Source organism: Carlito syrichta, unplaced genomic scaffold (genome assembly GCF_000164805.1).
Source record: "Carlito syrichta isolate Samal-C Ts95f unplaced genomic scaffold, Tarsius_syrichta-2.0.1 Scaffold88831, whole genome shotgun sequence".
NCBI classification, from domain to species: domain Eukaryota; kingdom Metazoa; phylum Chordata; class Mammalia; order Primates; family Tarsiidae; genus Carlito; species Carlito syrichta.
In genome coordinates, this window is record NW_007032927.1 from 7,947 (window position 1) to 22,693 (window position 14,747).

Sequence of the window (14,747 nt, forward strand, 5' to 3'; positions counted from 1 at the left end):
CAAAGTCTGCATTCTCAGTTGCTGTCCTCCCAGGGGTCTGCAAGAGACCCATATTCTTCCTTTGTTTTTTCTTCATTTGTGAAGGTTTTCCTCCCCCCCTCCTTTTTTTTAACTTCTTCTTGAATTCTGTTGTTCAGTGAAGAGGGGATAGCTTTTACTTCTGTTTGCTCAATCTCCTATCCTTCCTTATATAGATCCTTAAGCTTTGTTCAATTTTGAAGCTGGACTAGGGGTGGGAGACCGTGCTTTTTTGCAGTTTTGAGACTTGATTAAGGGGGGAGCTGTGAATCCGAAGCTATTTGCAGATCCCAGTATTTGCTGACAGGTGTGTGGGCTCCCTAGAACTCACTTCCCACTGTCTTGCAACCTGTCCATGCAGTGGGGGGTGTATGTTTGCCCCCTGAAAGCGAGATGAGATAAGAAAAAGGAAAAGAATGGAAAAAGGAAGGAAGAAGACAAAAGGAAGATTAAGAGAGGGAAAAAGAAGAAGAGGAAAAACAGACAGGCACACCAACTCATGAATAAACAGAGTCATAAAGACAGAAAAAAGAAAACAAGAATGTACAGACAATTATACAAATAAACAAAACCCCCTGTTGATGTACTCACCCTCAAAAATACCCATACATAAACAGAAAATCTAAAAAAAAATTAAAATAACAGAAACAGAAATAGAGAAGAAGAAAAAAACCTTGCTCTATGGCCATTTCTGTGACTCCAGGTTCCTTTCCCAAGCACTGCCACTGTTGCTTTTTGGCTGCTGCTGCCGTGTTAGGAAGTGGCTCTGGTCTCCAGTCCATTCCCTCTGCTCTCAGCGCAGGCTGATAGGGTTGTTCTCAGCATGGGCCAGATGCCCCATGGACTACTGTGGGAGGAGAATGAATGAGATTCGTACTCACCCTACTCGTCTGCTCCTGCTGCCACTGCTCTCAAGTCTCCCACTCAGGTCAGACATGTCTGTGCCTGTTCCAGTGTGAGGGATGGGCATCTGTCTATCTGAGTTTGATGGCTGATCTCAGAGGGATGTAGGGATAGCCTCTGGGTTCCAGGTTGTAGGCTGGACAGAGCTGGGTGGGGCAATGCAACTCTCTGCTCAGTCCTGGGATAGAGAAGATGGCACCAGTCAGTGTCTCTTCACCAGTGTTGGGGGCTCCATTCCAGATTTCCACACCCTGCCTTCACCACAGTTCCTGCTGCTGGTGTCTGGCTTACTACCACTGGTGATGGCATTGGCCAGGTGCCAGGTGGTAAGGAGCAGCTATTCTCTGCTGCCTCCTCTCAACAGAGCCCCAAGAATGTCAGATGATCCTGCATGCTGGAGTCTCCATTCTTAGGACCATGGTGGGTTGCAGTCAACTCTGGAGGAGAACCCTAGGTGCAGGACCCCAAGTCTCCCCTCAGCTGGACTTTCACTCCCTCACTGGCACACACCCACTCACACAGAGAGTCTTAATGGACACTTACTACTGTGGAGACTCTCACACTCTGACCTGTTCCATTGTCATCTTGCCTCTTTTCTTTCCACTTATTCATTTTTATTTCTACTTTTGATTTTCACTGTGTTGATGAAGATCTGATTACTTACTGCTTGCAACTTGTTGTAAGAAAAGCCTTGCTGAGATTAAGTTTCTTACTTCCAAATCTTGCTTATTCTTTGTCTTTGTAATCAATGCAAATGTGTGTGTGTGTGTGTGTGTGTGTGTGTGTGTGTGTGAATGTGTGTGTGTGTGTGTGTGAATGTGTGTATGTGTATTGTTTGCCTAAGCTTGGTAGCATACTTTTTAAGATAAAATTTTTTTCTTCCTCCTGTACATCTTTCTGTCTTAGCATCTTTCACTTTGATATTTGACTTTCTTATACCAATAGATATTTACATTAAAAGATGCTTATTTTATGAGATAAAAATTATTACACTGTTTATATAGTCACACAAATACAGCCACAGTTTTTCTGGCTTATATTTGAAGTTTTCATAACTAAATTGAATTGCTTTTATAAGTAAAAATAAGGCATAGACTAGTTTCTGCCTACTTATCTTTTTTTTTTCCTTTTTTATTATAAAGATGTGGGGGTACAATTCAGGGTTAGGTATACAAACGTTGATTATGCAGGTACCCTTGTTGATGAGGTATGGCCCTCCCTCCCCTAGCAGTTTCCCTCAACTGCCAATCCCACCCCCCCCAACAGTTTCCCACTACTGCCAATCGCTTTCTGTTTTGTTTCTGTGATAGATCACTGAGATTGATTGACTCTAAATCCATCCAAGTTGCTGCAAAGTCCATATGTTTGTTCTTCTTTATGGCTGCATAATATTCCATTGTATATATGTACCACATTTTTTTTTTTTTATCCAGTCCACCTTTGATGGGCAACATGGTCGGTTCCATGTTTTTGCTATTGTGAAAAGAGCTGCAACAAACACACATGTGCAGTATCTTTTTGTAGAATGATTTGAGTTCCTCCAGGTATATTCCCCATAGGGAAATTGATGGATCATATGGAAGGTCAATTTCTAGTTCTTTCTGAAATTGCCACAGTCTTCCAAAGAGGATGCACTCATTTGCATTCTCACCAGCAGTGTGGAAGCATTCCTTTTTCTCCACATCCTCACCAGGATCTGTTGTTTGTTTTATTAATGATGGCCATTCTTACTGGGGTTAGGTGGTATCTCAATGTGGTTTTGATCTGCATTTCTCTGATGATGAGTGAGACTGAGCACTTTTTCATGTGTCTGTTGGCTGCCCATATAGCTTCTTTTGAGAAATGCCTATTCATGTCTTTTGCCCACTTTTAATGGGGCTGTTTTTCTTTTTTTCTATTGGTGCATATGAGTTCCTTGAAGATCCTAGATGTTAGGCCTTTGCCAGATATAAAGTTAGCAAATATTTTTTCCCATTCTGTGGGCTATCTCCTTGCTCTCTTGATATTTTCTTTTGCTTTGCAGAAGCTCATCAGTTTGATGAGGTCCCACTTGTCTATCTTATTTCTTCAGGCATGGATATTTAGGGTTCTGAATAGGAATTGGTTGCCAGCTCCAATTTCAATAAGGGTGTCTCCTGCATTTTCTAAGATTCTTATAGTTTGAGGTTTTACAGTTAGGTCTTTGATCCATTTAGAGTTAATTTTTGCATATGGTGATAGGTAGAGGTCCTGTTTCAATCTTCTGCCTGTGATCAGCCAGTTTTCCCAGCACCATTTACTGAATAGGTTCTCCTCTCCCCAGTAGTTGTTGTTGGAGGATTTGTCAAAGATGAGTTGGTTGAGAAATTGAGACTTTGCTTCCAGAAGCTCTGTTCCATTGGTCTATGTGCCTGTTTGTACCAGTACCAGGCTGTTTTGATTACTGTAGGCTTACAGTAAAGTTTGAAGTCTGGAAGTGTAATACTTCCTGCTTTGTTTCTTCTACTAAGGATTGTTTTGGCTATTCGTGGTCATTTATGTTTCCATATGAATTTCTGTATTTTCATTTCCAGATCTGAGAAGAATGATGTTGGTAACTTAATGGGTATTGTGTTGAATCTGTGGATTGCCTTTGGTAGGATGGACATCTTAACAATGTTGATTCTTCCTATCCATGAGCATGGACTATTTTTCCATTTGTTTGTGTCTCTTGAATTTCTTTGAGCTGTGTTTTACAGTTCTCATTGTCAAGGTCTTTCACTTCTCTGGTTAGGAAGATGCCGAGGTATTTCATTTTTTTTGTGTGTGGTTATTTTGAATGGGATTGTGCTTTTTACTTGTGTCTCTGCAAGTTTGTTGTTGGTGTATAGGAATGCAACCGTCTTTGACATATTTATTTTTGTAACCTGAGATTTGCCAAAGTCCTGTATCAGTGCAAGCAGATTTTTGACAGATTCTCTTGGATTGTCAAGATATAGGATCATATCATCAGCAAAGAGGGATAACTTGACTTCCTCTTTTCCTATCTGGATACCCCAGATTTCCTTCTCTTGTCAAATTGCCTCAGCTAGACCTTCCAACACAATGTTGAACAAGAGGGGTGATAGTGGGCAGCCTTTTCTTGTTCCAGTTTTTAGGGGAAATATTTCCAGTTTCTGTCCATTTAGCAATATGTTAGCTGTGGGTTTATTGTAGATGACACTTACTATTTTGAGATTGTTCCTTCTATACCTAGGTGTTTGAGGGTTTTTATCAAGAAGGGATGCTGGATTTTATCAAAAGGCCTTTTCTGCATCTAATGAGATAATCATGGGGTTCTTGTTTTCACATCTATTGATGTATTTAATTACATTTATGGTCTTGTGAATTTTGAACCAGCCCTGCATTATGGGGATGAAGCTTACTTGGTCATGTGGATGATTTTTGAGATGTGTTTATGGATTTAATTTTCTAGAATCTTTTTTTTTTGAGTGGAGTCTCACTCCATCACCCAGACTGGAGTGCAGTGGCATGCTCCCGGCCACTGCAGCCTTGACCTGCTGGGTGCCAGCTATCCTTCTGTCTCAGCCTTCCAAGTAGCCAGAACCACAGGTGTATGCTACCACACCCAGATAATTTGTAATTTATTGTAGAGACAAGGTCTCACCAAGTTGCCTGGGTGGGTCTCGTACCTGCGGGCTCAGGCCATCCACTCACCTCAGCCTTCCAAAGCACTGGGATTACAGGCTGAGCCATTGAGCCCGGCCAGTTTTCTAGAATCTTGTTGAGGACTTTTGCATCTATGTTCATAAGGGTTATTGGCCTGTAGTTATCTTTTTTTTGTTGGATCTTTACCCAGTTAGGGTATCGGTGTGATGTTAGCTTTGTAAAATGATTTGGGTAGAATTCCATCTTTCTCAATTGCCTGGAGTACTTTCAGTAGGATTGACATCAGCTCCTCCTTATACATTTTGTAGAATTCTGCAGGAAAGCCATCCAGTCCAGGGCTTTTTTTTTTTTTTTTGTAGGTAGTTTTCGTATGACAGAGTCAATTTCCTGGGTTGTTATTGGTCTATTTAGTGTCTCAATGTCTTCTTGTTTCAACCTGGGGAGGTTGTGTGATTTCAGAAAGTCCTCCATTTCATTTAGGTTATCAAGTTTGTTTCCATACAGGTGTACATAGTAATCTCTGATAATTTTTTGTATTTCTTCAGGGTCAGTTGTGATTTGATCTTTTGTATTCTGATTGTTTATTTGGGCTTTTTCTTTTTCTTGGTCATTCTGGCTAGGGGCCCATTTATCTTGTTAATTCTTTCTAAGAACCAGCTTTTTGTTTTGTTGATGTTTTCTATGATATTTTTGTCTTCTGTGTCCTGTATTTGGTCTCTTATTTTGGTGGTTTGGATTCTTCTGTTAAAGTTGGAGTTTTGGTAGTCTCCTCTTTCCAGCTCTCTTAGGTGATTTGTTAGGCTCTCCACTTGTGATCTTTCCCTTTTCTTGATGTGTGCTTGTAGAGATATAAATTCCTCTCTTAGAACTATTTTCATGGCATCCCAGAGATTTTGGTAAGATATTTCTTCATTTTCATTTGTTTCCAGGAATCTTTTAATTTCTGCTTTGATTTCAGTGTTGACCCAGTAGTTGTTCAGCATCATACTGTTTAGTGTCCATGTCTTTGTGGGCTTTGGGGAAATGTTGTTGTTGTTGATATTTATTTTTATTCTACTGTAGTCTCATAGCATGGCAAGATTTCAACCTTATGGGATTTGCTTATGCTTGATTTATGACTGAGGATGTGATCAATCTTGGAGTACATTCCATGTGGTGATGAGTAGAATATATATTCTGTGGTTGTTGGGTGGAATAATCTATAGGTATCTATTAAGTCCATTTGGTTGAGTGTCAAGTTTAGGTTCTGGATCTCCTTGGTGCCTTTTTGCCTTGATGATCTATCTAGAGCTGTTAGTGGGGTATTCGAGTCCCCTGCAATAACAATATTAGAGTCAATTTCTTTTTTTAGTTTACTTAGTAGTTGCTTTATAAATGCTGGTGCTCCTGTGTTGGGTGCATATATGTTTAGGATGGATATTTCTTGTTGATTGATTGAATCTTTTATCATTATGTAGTGTCCTTTTGCATCTTTTTAAATGTTTGATAGCTTAAAGGTTGTTTTGTCTGATATTAAGATCACGACTCCTGCCTTCTTTTGTGATCCATTTGCCTGGAAACTCATTTTCCATCCTTTAACTTTGAGTCTGTGTGCATCCCTTGTAGTGAGATGAGTCTCCTGGATGCAGCAAATAATTGGGTCATGATTTCTTATCCAGTTTGCCATTCTGTGTCTTTTCAGTGTTGCATTTAGTCCATTCATATTTGGGCTTATTGAGATGTGATTGTTTATTGTTGTCATGAGGTTCTTATAAAGTTTTTTTGTGTTTGCTTGTTTTCTTTTGGCTTTGGAATTAATGTGTGTGTGTGTTTTCAAGTTTCTTTTTGCATTGTATTTTCTTTTGATTCTGTGCTCTGCTGTTCTCTCGGGAAGTGTGTGGTCATTCTTTTTTTTTCTTTAGTGCTTAATACCTTTTTAAGTGTTTCCTGTAGAGCTAGTCTGGAAGCTGCATAATATCTTAGGGATTGGATGCCTGGGAAGGATTTTAATACTCTATCATTTATGAAGCTGAGCTTGGCTGGATAGAAAATTCTTGGTTGAAATTGTTTATCTTTGAGGGCATTGAATATAGGGCTCCAGTCCCTTCTTGCTTGTAGTGTTTCTGCCAATTGGTCTGCTGCTGTTCTGATTGGCTTTCCCCAGTAGGTAGTCTGACCTTTCACTCTTGCTGCCTTTAGGACTTTTTCTTTTGTGCCTACTTTGTGTAGGTGAATTACTATGTGTCCAGGGGTTGGTCTTCTCATATGATGTCTTGTGGGGATTCTCTGTATCTCTTGTGCTTTGCTGGTCACATCTCTGGTGAGATGGGAAATGTTTTCTGGGATTACCTCCTGAAATACTTGTTCCAAATGTTCTCCATTTCCCTTTCTTCTGGGATACCAATCAGGTATAGGTTCGGCCTCTTGATATAATTGCACATCTCTTATAGGCTTTGTTCATTCTTTCTGAGTCTTCTTTTTAGGTTCTTTACAGGTTGGGTTAATTCCATGTTCTGGTCTTCAAGTTCTGAGATTCTTTCTTCAGCTAGATTAATTCTGCTTTCCATGCTTATCATCCTGCTATTTATTTCCTGGATGAAATTTTTTGTTGCCAAAATCTCTGTTATAAGTTCTTTCAGTGTTGCATCTTGTCTTTCTTGAGTCTTATTCACTCTTTCCATCCATTCCCTAATCCCATTCATATTCTGGGGCCAGTCATTGGTGACTTCCATTGTTTGGGCACCAAGGTCTGATTTTTTCATTGTTTGGTACACTTAAAATTGTCTGAGGTCTTCCTTTGGTTTTTCCTCATTTGTGACAGATCTCTTGTTTTTCTCTTTAGTTCTGATATTTCATATCAGTGGGAGAGGCTTTCCTTTCTGATGTTGGCTCTGTCCTCTATTCTTCCCTGATCCGGGCTCTGGATTTGTTCTATTTTGAAATAGGATGGTGGATGGGAAGCTTTGCTCTCTCTTGTAGTTTTTGAAATTTGATCGAAGTAGGGGGTGGGGCACTAGAATTCAGATACGACTTGCAAATTACAATGTTCACTTATTGTGGTATGTGTTCCCTGAGACCCACTCCCCACCACCTTTCTATATGATGATGCAAAACAGAAACCAATGCAAAAAGCAATAAAAAACACACAGACACAGACATGCACACACACCCCAAAACAAACTGGAATAACAGCAAGTGAAACAAAACAAACAACAACAAAAACCAAGAAAACTAAAGACACACACACATGCCTAGCATAAAGTAAATAGAGAAGAAAAACAGAAAGACCAGAGGGGGGAAAAATGAAATTCAGGTCGAACCCTCACACATATATTGACACACACCTTAAACTATAAGAAATGAAATTAAAAAACTCAGAAGAACAAAAGAGCAAAAACAAATCAACAACAACAACTAAATAGAAAGATGAACACTCAATAATTCACATACACACATAAACAGAAAATGACAAATAAAAGAAGAAACAGAAAAATAAAAGAAAGATATTTTGGGGGAAGCAGATCAAACCCTCACATACACATTCATGCACAAAGGAAAAATATTTTTAAAATAGGTGAACTAACAAACCTGTCCTCTTGTGGCAGGTTCTATAAGTGGCCCTGTAATCAGGTTTCTCCTGCAGAGCCACCTCTTTCACTCTCTCCTCAGTGTCCCAAGCAGGGAAGGAGGAGGGGCAATGGAGGTGGGTGGGGTTGCAGTCCTCCCCTCCCTCTCCTGTGTGGTCAGGGAGATCTCCTCTGATGGGGAGTTACAGCATTGTGTCTTTCCCAGGTATGTACTTGTTGGGAGAGGGGTGCCCCAGACAGGCCTGTCCTGGAATGGAGTTCTCCTATTGCAACTAATGTTCAGGCTCTACCTGGGTTTGTCCCTCTCAGTCATGGCCCAGTTGTGTAGGTGTTACATTCAGAGGATTGCTGGGGAGGAGGGGGTTTGGGTCAGCCCCAGACTCACCACTGATCTCTCTGGAGCTCTTCCTTGTTCTTTTCTGGCCACACCCTTTGTCCCGACTGGATTGGGGTAGGGGATGGGGCACCTGGAACTCAGCACTCGTGAGGTCCCTCCAAAGTTTGTGCTTTCAGGATATTCCCTCTGGGTCACAATCAATCCCTGAGTAGTGCTGAAGTGGTGAGGCAAAGCCAAGAGCTGGCAGTCTCTCTCCTACTGCATCAATGAAGGAGAACCTGGGGCGATATTTTCTCCCAGTCGCTTTTGTTCATTAAAAAAAAATAATAATGGCACTTGGCTTCTGTGAAGAGCCAGGGATGAAGGAGGGAAGCTGCAGTACCAGCTGTTGCACCAGGGGCCTGGTCACTTGCTCACTAGCCCTCACTTAGACAGTCTCTCCCAGCGTTTTCTTGCCAGGGAGGATTTGTTGATTTAAAAAAAAAAGATAGAACGGAAAAGAAAGAGAAAATGGCACTCGGCTTCTGTGTCCTGGGAATCCCTAGGGTCCAAGCCCAGCTGCTGTGGCACCAGCCACCGCACCAGGAGAGCCCCAGTCACTAGCTCCCTAACCCTCACTCAGTCAGCCATTCACATGCCCACTCACGCACCACCAGCATGTACACAAAATTTTCCATACACTCACTCACTCACATGGGGAATCACATAGTCCGACTGGCTCGGCTGCCATCTTCCCGACTATGCCTACTTATCTTTTATATTATTTATATCAGGTGATTATAGTAAAAAATATTTCTTGCTATTCATACAGAAGATAGTTCTAGCAGGCTTCCTACTCATTTTTAAACCTACCTTTGATTTCGTTAGAAGTGCCATGCTCATCCATCAAACTATTTCATTATACCCTAAAGTAAAATAGGTAGGGTGTAACTAATAGACTATGCTTATCTTTTATTTAATTAATTTATGTTCAGAGTTAGCTAAGGCTTTATTTGGGGGGGGAACCCAATTGAGTTGGTTTTTTAGTTGGGGGCACTGGCAAAAGGGTGGTACCCCAGGCAGTAAACTCCCCCAGGGCTGGGCTGAGAGCTGGGACTGAGCCAGGGGGGCTCCCTAGCTTCCCCCACCCAAAGTTGCCTCCCCCACAGGTTCTGGGGTGGCCACAGGAGGGGTCAGGCTGGGAGGGGCTGCGGTGCCCATTCATTTGGGCAGGACATCAGAGGACTTGGACACCAGCTTCCCATCACAGGTCTCCACCTTCACCACCACAGCCCTGGGGAGCTGGTGCGGTTGAAGGAGCTAGAACCCCTGCCAGACCCAAAGCCATAGCTGAGGCCGGAGCCAGAGGCCGAGCTCAGGCCTCCTGAGTAGCCACAGTGGTCTTGATATGAATACTCATGTTCTGCATGCAAGACTCCAGTCGACTCTCCTCACCCCTCAGAAACTTCCGGTAGGTGGTGATCTCAATGTCCAGGGCCAGCTTGATGTTCATGAGCTCCTGGTGCTTGAGTCACTGCCATGCCCTATCCTGCTTGGCCCTCTGTGAGATGGCCTCCAGCTTGGCCAGCTTGTTGTTGGTATCCTAAGGGCCATCTCCCTGTGCTGTCCTGCATCCGTGAAACCCTCTGGCCTTTAAGACCCTCGATCTCAGCCCGGAGCCTGCTGATGTTCTGCTTCATCTCAGAGATCTCCATCCTGGTGTAATACAGGTCATCCCCATGCTTCCCTGACAGCATCTACAGCTCCTCCTACTTGGTCTGGCCCATGCTCTCAGCCTTGGTCCAGCTGAGGTTGGTGATCTCCTGGTACTGGGCATGGACCTTGGTGATGGTGCTATCCATGTCCAGGGAGTGGCTGTTGTCTGTGGACAGGACCACAGATGTGCTCAAGATCTGACACTGCAGCAGCTCATGAGTCTCCTCCTCACACAGCTGCCTGAGGCAGTTGATCTGGTCAGTCAGCCCCCTCCAGCTCCACCTTGTCCATGGAAGTTTTATCCACATCCTTCTTTTTTTTTTGAGTTGGAGTCTCACACATCACCCAGGATGGAGTACAGTGGCACACTCACGGCCACCCCAGCCTCAACCTGCTGGGCTCCAGCGATCCTTCTACCTCAGCCTTCCAAGTAGCCAGAACTGCAGGTGCACACAACCACACCTGGCTAATTTTTTTTTAGAGACGAGGTCTGGCCAAGTTGCCTGAGCTGGTCTCAAACACGTGGGCTCAGGCAATCCACTCACCTTGGCCTCCTAAAGTGCTGCGATGACTGGCTGAGCCACTGAGCCCGGCCCACATCCTTCTTGATGAGGACAGACTCATTCTCCATCTCTGAGGCTTGTTGATCTCCTCCTTGTACTTATTCTTGTACTTATTCCTCCACCAGTCCCTGTGTTGCCCAGCTCCGCCTTCAGCTTCAGCTTCTCCTGATCCAACTAGCATGTCCAGCTGCCACTGAGGTTGTTGATGTAGCTCTGGAACATGTTGTCCATGTTGCTGCAGGCCATCTTCTGCTGCTGTAGTAGGCTTTGCTTGGTCTCCAGCATCTTGTTCTGAGGCTCCAGCAACCGAACCTTATCAAGGAAAGAGGCACTGTTGAGGGTCTTGATCTGCTCCTTCTCCTGGGTGCACATGGCCTGGATGTTGGGGTCCACCTCCATCTTAAGGGGACTCAGCAGGCTCTGGTTCATTGTGATGGCTGTGATGTCCCCGGCTTCAGCATAGCTACCACCCAGGTCCATGCTGGCACCCAGGTCACCCCGGATGCTGCTGCTGCCCACCCAGGAGAAGCTGGAGGAGCTGACGTGGGTGCTGGGCCTGCTCTTATAGGAGTGGCTGCTGAAGGCCTGGGAACCAAAGGTGGACATCTTGTAGGACTTCTGGGTCACCCTGATGGACATGTTGGAGGCTGGAGTAGAGGCAGACAGGTGAATCAGGTGAATAGCCAAGAAGGAGCAGAGATGCTATGTCGAGATGGGCAGATTATGTTTATTAATGGTGTTCAAGCCTGTGAGCAGCTTATCAAGTATTCTGTGAATGATACTATGGATGCCTCCTGGAGTTGTGGGGGGCTGTTCTACAGATATTTCTTCTGCAGCTTCTCAGATACTAAAACGCACTTTATCCATTGTAACTCTTCCAATGACTTTCTTGCAAAAATCAGCTCCCAGTTCTAATTTTCTATCAATAGTATTATTACTTTTTTAGACAACCAGCTCAAACTTTGGCATTTTTCTGAACATTGGGGATCAAGTAAAGAAATATATCCAGTCAAGTCTTTTGACCATTGATTTATTTGACTGTAATCTCTCCCTTTTCCAATATACCCTGATAATTTAATAGCCTCATTTCTCTCTAAACACTACTTTTATTCTGTCATTATGTCATAGACGAAACTTTATTGGTAGGTTCTGATATCTGAACTAACCCACCTTCTCCAACTTTTTTGTTTTATTTTATTTTATTATGGAGTTGTGGGGTACAAGTCAGGATTAGCTACACAAGTAAGTTGAAAGCAGGTGAAATTTGGACCTCCACGATTCTTCACTTTCCCTGGTTTAGCACCAGGTACCCTTTCGGTTGTTACACACTCCCCCCCGCCACCCCAGCAGTGTCCAGAAATTGCCAATACCTTCCTTGTGCTAATGTGAATAATGTTCACATACCATTTATGAGTGAGAACATGCAGAATTCAGTTCTTTGTTTCTGGGATAAATCATTAAGTATGATGGTCTCCAGCTCCATTCAATTTGCTGTAAAGTCCACAGTTTTGTCCTTCTATATGGCTGCATACTATTCCATCATGTATACGTACCACATTTTCTTTATCCAAGCCACCTTTTTTTTTTTTTTGAGTTGGAGTCTCACTCTGTCGCCCAGACTGGAGTGCAGTGTCCGCTCCTGGCCACTGCAGCCTCGATCTGCTGGGCTCCAGTGATCCTTCCACCTCAACCTTCCAAGTAGCTGGAACTACAGGTGTGTGCTACCACGCTTGGTTAATTTTTTGATTTATTATAGAGATGAGGTCTCGCCAAGTTGCCCAGGTGGGTCTCGAACCCGCGGGCTCAGGCAATCCACTCACCTCAGCCTCCCAAAGCATGGGATTACAGACTGAGCCACTGAGCCCGGCTCCAGGCCACTTTTGATGGGCAGTAGGGTTGGTTCCATGTTTTTGTTATTATGTATAGTGTGTCAATAAACATGAGTGTGTAGACATCATTTTCTTCTAAGGTTCTTATAGTTTGAGGTTTTATGTTTAGGTCTTTGATTCATTTAGACCTGACTTTCATATATGGTGATAGGCAGCAGTCCAACTGAGGTTCCACCTGGACTCTGGCACTCACCACTGTATCCCGACCAGATTTCCTCTCATGTAAAACTGACATTTTGTGCACTATTGGGAGGGGTGAACTGATTCAAATCATCTTATAATCATTCACCCCCTCCTTCTCTGATCAGATCTTCCTTTTCTGTGCATGCCCAGGACAGGGAATGGGGTGTCTGAAGTTTCATGCCTGCTAAGGTTTTCTGGAATCCATGCACTCAGAGAGACCTTCGTTGGGTTCACAATGTTTAACTCACCCCAAAGTGCTCTGGGTATCTCCTCCAATGGCAGTGAAATCTCTATTCTTGTCTTGCTAGGAGAGAGTGGCCTCAATCTGCTGTTTCACAGTGGCCATCTTGGCTCCTCCCTCCTCCAACATATTTGACTCTCCTCAAAACAGTATCCTCAACTGGAGAGAGGTTTGTTTACAGTTTTTCTCACAAGGTGTGTTTGTTCCTTCTCCTAATTTCACATCTTCCGCTGTGTTCATGCTGAGACTTATGATGGAAAATGGACGATGGATATTTAGTATCACCCTTTTAAAGTTCAGAAACTGACATCTCCCAAAATGACAATTTGACACGCTGGACTGAAGAAGCAGACGTAAGGTCTCTCCAAGTACCCACCTCCCAAACCCCCATCTCTCAATCCTCTTTGACCCAGAGTTCCTTATCTACTTAAAGTCTGAATCTTTCAAAGAGGAAACAACTATTTTTGGTGACTTACATGAATTTTCATTAACTCGTATTCCAGGAAGAAAAACTGAAATCTGTCAATTCACCTGAACAGACTTTTTCCACAAACCATTGTCTGCTCTATAGGTCCAACAGACATTGTCCCAGGCCACTGTATGTTCTCCAAGCCCATTGAATTTCCCTAAAAATCATTTATTACCTTTCTAAAATCATCCACAACTCCCAAACTCCCTTTCCCCTAAGAAGAAGGATATATAAGCATATGTAACCCATTGGGTTGGGGGTTAATTACTCTGTGATTCCCCTCACCCCCGTGCACTTTGATTAATTTGTATGCCTTTTCTTCAATTAATCAGCCTTTTGTTGATTGATTTATTTTACCTCCTCAGTTTTGGTGCTGTGAACGGGATACCACAGGCTCTCTTCTCTTTTGGACTCAAGGGAGCCCAGAGCTGCCCAGAGCAAAAGCGTAAGCATTTCTTACCAGTCAGGCTTCTGGTCTTTGTCTGTGGAATTTGGTTGAGTGGATGGCAAAAATCTCTACTTCCTTCCCAAAATTTTGATAAATGTGTCAAAAGCATTTATGGGACTAGTCTTAAATGTAGTGATTCTGGCGTCCTGTTGTTATGAATATTCATATTGTCTGATCCTTTCCCTTACAGAAATAGTCTTTGTCTTTCTGTGTCATTTGTCATAAAAGAGAGTACCATAGGATAGAATATGGGCCCTAAAGCCCTACAAGTGCATTGTTCAAACTGGCCATATGGACTTTGCAGTTCTGACCAGACAAGTGTTTATTTTGACAAACTTTGCTATAGGTCCAGAAAATAAAAACAGAATTATGCTCTCCTCTCATTCTGTTTTATGTCCTTGAGAGCTTGACTTAGGACGAAGTAGAAGCATTCTCTCTCATTCTCTGCTACTGAGGGAAAGGCATAATTATCAGGTTACATCCAGTGGACCATCTAAACAAAGGCTGGGTACCCAAGACATGGCAGATTTTAAGCAGCACCATCTGTTCTGAATGTGCCAAGATCTCAGAGGAGTTGGTCTTAATAAGTCCCATCAATAAGGGGCTTTTGTTGTCTCAGCTCTTGTTGCCTGGATGTCCTGGAAAAGTATAATCCCACGAGGGCCTACCCAATATCACAGATTAACAGGTCTATGACTGGTATCACTCCACAAATTTGTGGAATGCTGGACGCATTGTATGCCCAGCTGTCTGTGGCAACAAGAGTCTTTTGCTATCTTAACCTTTTCCTGTAAATAAATTTTTATTT

At 43.0% G+C, this 14,747-nt stretch overlaps 1 pseudogene; it reads right to left on the bottom strand.

Annotated features, from left to right (window-relative positions):
• Window positions 1–9,651: 9,651 nt before the first annotated feature.
• On the bottom strand, window positions 9,652–11,363 carry LOC103260239 (annotated as a pseudogene).
• Window positions 11,364–14,747: the final 3,384 nt, after the last annotated feature.